At 41.5% G+C, this 8132-nt stretch overlaps 1 pseudogene; it reads left to right on the top strand.

Annotated features, from left to right (window-relative positions):
• The first annotated feature begins 4516 nt into the window (after positions 1-4516).
• On the top strand, positions 4517-6141 carry LOC146635451 (serine protease FAM111A-like; annotated as a pseudogene).
• Positions 6142-8132: the final 1991 nt, after the last annotated feature.

Below are 8132 nucleotides of genomic sequence, written 5' to 3'. Positions count from 1 at the left end.
CTAGGAATGAGACCTGTCCATCCACAGAGCCAAAGCTGCCCCGTGCTGTTGACAGACAGGGAGGGGGGCTGGCAGCCAGAGGTGGGTAGTAACAAGTTACATTTACTCCATTACGTTTACTTGAGTACGTTTTTGAAAAAAATGTACTTTTAAAGTTTACTTTTTTTACTTTTTACTTTCACTTGAGTACATTTGTGAAGAAGAAACAGTACTTTTACTCCGCTATATTTGCAAAATTTGACTCGTTACTTTTTAAAAAATAATTAGTTTAACACATTAGATAACATGCCGCCAGTGGAGTTTCCGGTAACTTTTTTACCAATCACATGTGGCCATGCAGTCACATGACCAGTTTGAAACTGTGGCGGGCAGAGCGGGCCAAGCATTTCAAAGTAGCAGCGGACACACGGAAAGAAAAAACCCATGAAAACATGGCAGAGCCAGTCGTCTACACTAGAGCTGAGGAGGATGAACACCCTTGGCGTCACATACAAAGAATGTTTTGCTTAAAAGAAGTACAAAAGAGCAGCTATGTCTTCAGCGTCAGTGTCTTCAGTGAGAGCCAAAACAACAACTTTTCAGCGTGAAAAAACTCAACTCGTGTAACCTGAGAAAAGGGTAAGTTTTCTCTAAATATCTTTTTAGCTGTGGTTCAGTCTTATGTTACAGCAGCGGTGTCGAGCTCGAGCTGCGAGTGCAGCTTCGGCTGTCCTTTTAACTGCTCGCATGGTTAATGACGCTAGAGTTCCACGCACATGCCAACAGCTCGTCTCTACTGCTTTAACTGTTAAAACAGAAGGCAATACTGCGGCTGACAGGCTTTATTATGTGAAACAGCAGCTTGTTTAGTTTAAACAGTCTGCATTAAGCTGGGCAAACACTGTGCAATTTTTTTTACTCACGTTATTCAGCTCCTTTCACTCACACAGACACACACACACCACCGTCAACTTTGCTAAATTACTAATGAAAAACGTTGACCAGGCAACTGTGATTGAGCAGCAATGTCCATCCAACTCTTTTCATGTTTGTAGTCGTGATAATTTTGTGAGGCCACATTGAAAAGCCTCGGATACGGAAGCGTAGAGCTGCCACCCAGGCAAAAGAAAAATAGAAAAGTGGAAAAGTATATTGTTCTAACAATATACTTTTCACGTTTGAACAATATAATATCACGTTATTACAATATACAGAATTATCACGTTATCACGTTACAATATAAATATTATATAGGCTACATAGCAGCTCCAGTCACGCTTCCATCAACGTCTTTCTCGTCTTTTCCCAGAGTAAGAGCCATTATTGGCTAGCACTGCTTAGCCTTGCACACATTCTCATTTTAAACTTAATCTGGAATTCATTGCAAACTGTTTGTGCGGGATATGAATGACAAGATTTTGTTTTTCTACAAGAGTTAGTAAAAAACATCTCCAGTGTGATCAAATCTTCTTGCCAAACATCCACAGCTGCAGTGTATACAGCATTATAATGACCAGACCTAATTCTTTTGAAAACCATACATCTTTCCACAGGTCTCCACTTCATCAGACATCACCTAGACTCAGAGCTGGATGAGGCCAGCACAAACAGCGGCCTAACCGACTAAGATGATGGATCCATGGGGTCAGGAAAGCCAGAAGCAGGGCTGGAGAGGTACCTTTCATGTCCATTCACTGGAGGTGTGGCTCTATTGCATGGCGTTCCTCACATCAAGAAGCTGTCGATCAAAATCAATACAGCTCTTCCTGCATCTGGAGCTTGTGAAGGACTTCTCAGTCATGCAGGACTCCTGTTCACTGCTGAACAGTTAGAGCTTCACAGAAAGAACCTTGAGAGCAAACTGCTGCTGAAGCTCAACCATCATTGCTTGAAAAATGTTGTGGAAATCTGAAATCTGGAAATTAGAATTGTTGTGCCTTATTTTGTTGATGTTTTTACATATATTCCTTTTTAAAATACAAAAATGTGTATATTTATTTATTTTTATTTGTCTGATAGCATTTATTTATAAAATAAATCAGACATCTCAAACAGTTACTCACTACTGGTGTTGGCCAGAGGGGCCGATGGCGCGATATGGCAGCCTCGCTTCTGTCAGTCTGCCCCAGGGCAGCTGTGGCTACAACCGTAGCTGCCTCCACCAGTGTGTGAATGTCAGAGTGACTGAATAGTGGCATTGTAAAGCGCTTTGGGTGCCTTGAAAAGCGCTATATAAATCCAATCCATTATTATTATTATTATTACTTGAGAGTTTTTACTCTTACTCGAGTAACTTTTTTGAAGACTACCTTTCACTTTTACTTGAGTAATAATATTTTAAAGTTACTTGAGTACAATTTTTGGATACTCAACCCACCTCTGCTGGCAGCCTAGCCTGCTGAAGTGGAGGGCTGAGCAAGGCGACGATCTGAAAGTCCACCCCCAGCACTGTCACTACGTGCTGTCCGCAGACAGATGAGCCTCAAGAGTGAACTCAAATGAGACACTTAAGGTCAGTCATAAGTCCCAGCTCACTGAGTGGGCCTGTGTTGGCCGTGTAAGCCTGTGACACACAGGCAATGCACCAGACAGGGAGCCAGCGTTGTAGGCTGGAGAGCTCTTACTCACTGGCTGAAGTATCAGACACAGCGAGATCTGACAAGCGTGTAAACGCACGGCACGTGGTTAGCACGCCAGAAAGCACAGGCGGTTGGCAAGGACGAGCCCGCGTGCATGCTCCCCAAGGATCCCCAGCTGGGGCCTGGGGTTCCCAGGGCCAGAACCCAGAATCCCAGGGGCAGAGTAAAGAGAGGAAGCGTAGCTCACGAGCTGCTGAGTGGGGACCCCACTGGCTGTGCAACCCTGCAAGAAGCGGGCAACGCCAAACAGGGAGCCAGCGCTGCAGGCTGGATAACACTCACTCGCTGGCCGACATATCAGACACAACGAGGTCCGACTGGTGTGTAAGCCGGCGAACTGCAGGCAATACGCTAGGGAAGCACAGCCTACCAGGCCACTCGAGCATGGCAGCTGGCTATCACTGTGAAAGAAACCTGCGAAATGCGGACGATGCTGCAGACGGGAAGTTGGGGCTGCCGGCCGGAGAAGCGGCGTCATAACAGATCCCCGCCTGGCACTAAGCAGTGACACATTGCCAGGGAGAGAGAGCCTGCCACAGCAGCTCGGCCATTTAGTGGATGGCTGAGGTAGGACAAGGCCCAAGGCCTCTCCCAGTAGCTGAGCATCTAACCTGCACCATCCCACGACAGGGGAGGGGCTGTTTGCTCAGTTCACTGAGGGCCCAAGTGTGGAGCGACTCAAGTTTCGTCACCAGCAAGAGTGGGCCCGAATAGAGACACTTGTGGACAGTCGCGAGGTCTGACTGGCATGTAAGCCAGCGAACCATGGGCAATACACCATTTGAGGCCAATAAACAGTCAAAAAAAGAAAGAAAAAAAAAAGCATTCTTTATTTTCCTGTTTACAGCATTTTTTTCACACTTTCCTGAAACTTTTGCACAGCACCCTATATGCCCAGATCCAGTTTTGAAAACTCCAGCACGCTGGCAAGGCAAATATAGATTTTTAAACTGTTATTGCATTTAATGAGTTTGACACTTTCTTATTTTTAAGTTATATCTGTATTTATTCTGCTTTTAACACAGATTGAACTACGTTTGCTATATTCTGAACTTGGATTTTTGTTTGAAGATACATTAAAGGCCTGACACAGAAAATCACTTCTTCAGGACTTCAATGGCAGAATCATCAGAGTTTGTGTATTTGCCACATGGTACAGTGAGTAAACAAGATCTGTATTAAAAAATATGAATTAATAATGATTGAAGCAGGTGTAGAAACATCTTACATACTCTGACTTTATGTTTATGATATCAGAAGAAAATGTTTCCCAGGAAATGGCAAAAGATAACTGAGGACGTCAGGCCCTTTTTGGGGAAGAAAATTGTAAGCAACAGCTTGTCTAATAATACTACAGTATTTATGCTTCATCATTTGTCTTTTGTCTGGTTTCATTTGTACGTGCACATGTTTTTATCAGGGCAGTCCTGGTCCTGACAGCCGCAGAGTAAGCATGCAGCTACAGGGAGCTCCAGCCTCTCAGGTGAGGCCACATCAATGTGACCTGAGCTGACTGAAAGATACATACATCTTTAAGTTTTTTGTGTTTTTGATATGTAATATTTAGTCCAGTGTAACGCAAAGTTTGACCTTAGAAATAAATATAAATCTTTCCCTTACTGACATTGTCAAACAACTCTTTAATAGGGTTATTCAGTAATTCTAATAGTTACCACATTAAACTGAAAATATACTTTGTTTTCTTATTTTGCAGACTGCTACACCTCATCCAGTGACAATGAAGGAAGAGAATGGTGATGGCTATAAGGTGCATATTCCCTTTTGTACAAAATACACTTCATTTCACTACCACAAAAGTTTGAAACTTCCATTTCCCCACTCTGATTTCCTGCAGGAACCACATGGACATCATAACATCTTCAAATAAGTATAAGAAGATGGTTAAGGGTGCAGATGTAAATGTTATCATTCAGATGGGTACAGGAGACGACGTATCAATTGTTCCAACACATTTCCCATGTTCTTGTGTTGGGGATCATGAGGTTCTGACCATTTCATGTAAATCAGAAAAAGTAGAATCGGCTCAGGTCCGAGATTCCAAAATAGTACATCCAAGAGATGCCTATTCTATCTTTTACTTTGATACAAAGGGAGGACTAAATGCCAAAAAAAAAAAAACTTTTTAAAAGTGGCACTTTAAAACAGTTCAGGTATCTCTGTGTTTATGGAGGGGAGGGGATAACTGTGGCGGAAGCTCTAAAAAGAGATGGCCGCTTCACTGATGACCTGGGCTACTTTGAGCTGGTCAACATCAATGACAAATGTAAGACTGAGTGCACAGACGAAATTGATAATCTGGAAAATAAGAAATTCCAGATATGTCTTCCACGAGGAGCAAATACTGAAGCAAAAGAATTAAATCAACAGCCTGACCATGTACAACTCAAACAGCAAAAACCTAAACAAGCATCAAATGATCACAATGAAAGACAGAAATAAGATTAATCTAAATGTAGCACAGCGGACAGGAATCAGTCTAAAAAGAGCAGCCAAATAAAGCGGCAGCAGCATTGAGAAAATCTATGAACTACTGCGTGCCCAGTGTCCACCTCTGAAACAACACATGGAAAGTAGATTCCCTGGGAATTCTTTACAGGAAGCATTTAACCTGGGGAAGGAGAACTTTGGAAAGATCCAGGAGTCTTTTAGTGAAATTCACAAAGTCAAGGAGCTGCTAAAGCTGAGCAAGTCAGTTTGTCTCATAACTGGTTCCTCCATGAAGCAGGGCACAGGCTTTGTGCTTTTTGACAACTATGTCTTGACGAATGCCCACTTATTTGAAGACTGGGTTCAATCAAAATGACCTAATTGTCATGAATCTGTAAACGTTACTGCTGTCTTTAACTTTGAAAAACACGAATCAGAGAAGAACAAGATTAATGCCAAGGTGTTTTTTGGCAACAAGAAGTTTGATTACATCATACTTAAGCTAGAAACAGAGGAAGTGCCACCAGGGCTCCTCAAGAGATTTGGACCTGTACCTTCAGACGGTGAGGCCTGTATCGTTGGACACCCAGGAGGAGGAGTGAAAAAAATGGATCCTATATGTATCATTGAGAAAGACAGACGAGAGGAGGCTGTTAATAAAAATTGTGAGGACATCAAGGAATACTTCATCACTCTTTATGCAGTCAATCAGGTGATCAAAAATAACCCATTTGAAAATATCTATGTGACCTACAACTTTTTCATGTATTACGGCTCTTCTGGCTGCCCAGTTTTCGATGGTCATGGACGAGTGTTTGGTTTGCACACTGGTGGATATTTCTTTGGGCTTCTAAAGCCTAATCAGAGTGTGCTCAAGTATGCCTTTCCTCTGCTCACTCTATTTGAAAACTTTGTGGATAATCTGAAGAAAGAGGGCTATGGGGAGGTGGTGGAAAGAGTTGAGGAGGAGGAAAAGGGAAATCCACATCTAGAAAACATTATTGCATCTTTTGTGGGGTCAAAGCAAGACAGACCTGAGGCACTGTTGGAAGAATGCTCGGATAAAATGGAGTGAGACTGAAATACTCGAGGCTGAGCTTAGTTAGGTAACCAGATCTAAAAATTCTCCAGCAAGAGGGAAAACATTTATAGTTATAAAGAGACTGAATGATTATAGTAATTAGAAATGATAAAATTCTATCTTCTGTTTTGTACATACCAGAGTATTTTTCTCCCTGAAGGCAGCGGTATCCAATTGGTTCAGGTTGTCTGTTTGTCTGTCTGTTAGCATCCACAGCTTTTAAGATATGATGTTGTGTAATGTCTTGTGAAAATTATGTCAATGTCACATCAAACTTTCATTTTTTTCACACCTACTTGTGGCTTTTAATTCTGTTTTCTTTTACTTTTCTACTTAGTGGAATAAACTTTATTACCACAGGATATTTTAATAGTAAAATACCCTGTTTGTATGCCCTGAAGTCTTTTTGAGCAATTTCTTTTGTTTGTTTTGTGTTTGTTTGTTTGTTTTCGCTCAGCTGCTACATTATTCATTCATTTTCTCAAAAATCAACAGTGTGCCTTATGGTCTGAAAAATACAATACAGGTTCTATGCAAAAATTCCTTTATATGTAGCTTCCAATATACTATGCAATCATACATAGTTGTATACACTCTCTATCTGTCTGTCTGTCTGTCTGTCTGTCTGTCTGTCTCTCTATCTATCTATCTATCTATCTATCTATCTATCTATCTATCTATCTATCTATCTATCTATCTATCTGTCTGTCTGTCTGTCTGTCTGTCTATCTACGTGTTTATATAATGGAATCACTGTGATAAGCAATTAACCTAAATGCTTAAAATCACAAGACCCACATATTTATGTCAAATGTTATCCACAAATATATTATTGAAGTTTGTGCCACGTGTTGTATGAGCGTGAATGTTGTATGAGCATATGTGATCAATACTGTCTGAAATTAGGATCAATAAGTAACATTTGATTGTATTATGGCCAACATACAAAGGGTTACATAAACTTGGCCCTGCTAAGATGCACCTGGGAGCCTCTCTGCCTGTCTTCGTCAAAGGGACCCAATTAAAAATAACTGATGTTGGCAACAGCGCTCGGAAGTTATGGAGTAGCGCCAGAAAGTTATGTAAAACAAGTGTCGGAGTTTAAAAGAGGAACAAAGTGCAAACTGACACCTGTTTGGTGGAATGGAAAATACCCAACAACAGCTTTGCTTTTTGCTATTATTTTGCTGTAAAATGTACGGTTTTGCTGTTCATATGATTCTGTGTATTAAACTCTTATACAAGAATTCTACTAGTTTCCAGAAGATCTTTTTAAGTGATTTGATTTTAATTGGATCTGAAAAGCTGGACCTCCACATCATCAGCGTAATGAGGGTATCTTATTGACTTCAAAATTTGCGATCACAACACATAACACAACTTTTCAACGAACTGTCATCGTCCAGGGGAGTGCTTGGTTCTTCCTCAGTGCTGGTGTTTCCATCTCTGGGTGGAGCCGCTGCATCAACGCTGATAGGCTGCACCTGTATTTAATTTGAACTGCCGACTTCTTAAGACCAACGCTCACAATGACACTTCGCCAGATTGTCTGCAAACCTGCGTTAGTCAAGGCTGCCACAGTTATTGAATGTGAGAGTGAATGAATAGTGGAATTGAAAAGCGCTTTGGGTGCCTTGAAAAGTGCTATATAAATGCAATCCATTATTATTATTATTATTATTATTATTATTATTATTGTTTCTTGTCATAGGTTTTTCCATGTAATTTGACCTTTGTGCTTTCTGCTCGCAGAAGATCTCTGGATACTGCTAAGTCACTGCCATAACCTACCTGGAAACAATCGTTGGTCAGCCCACAGCTTCTCTCACATGCTCGCCTGCCTCCCCACCCAGCATTCTGATTCTCACGGATTCCGTCATCGGATCAAGTTTCCCCTCACCTGGACCCCCTACCCCTCTATGGTACACCTCCACCTGCTCCAAAGTAAGACTGTTTTCAATTCACCATGTTTACCTTGGATCGGC

Source organism: Diplotaxodon limnothrissa, linkage group LG3, assembly GCF_057381915.1.
Source record: "Diplotaxodon limnothrissa isolate DT_005_m linkage group LG3, D_limnothrissa_male_GT1.1, whole genome shotgun sequence".
NCBI classification, from domain to species: Eukaryota; Metazoa; Chordata; class Actinopteri; order Cichliformes; family Cichlidae; genus Diplotaxodon; species Diplotaxodon limnothrissa.
This window is presented reverse-complemented; position numbering and strand designations above follow the sequence as displayed.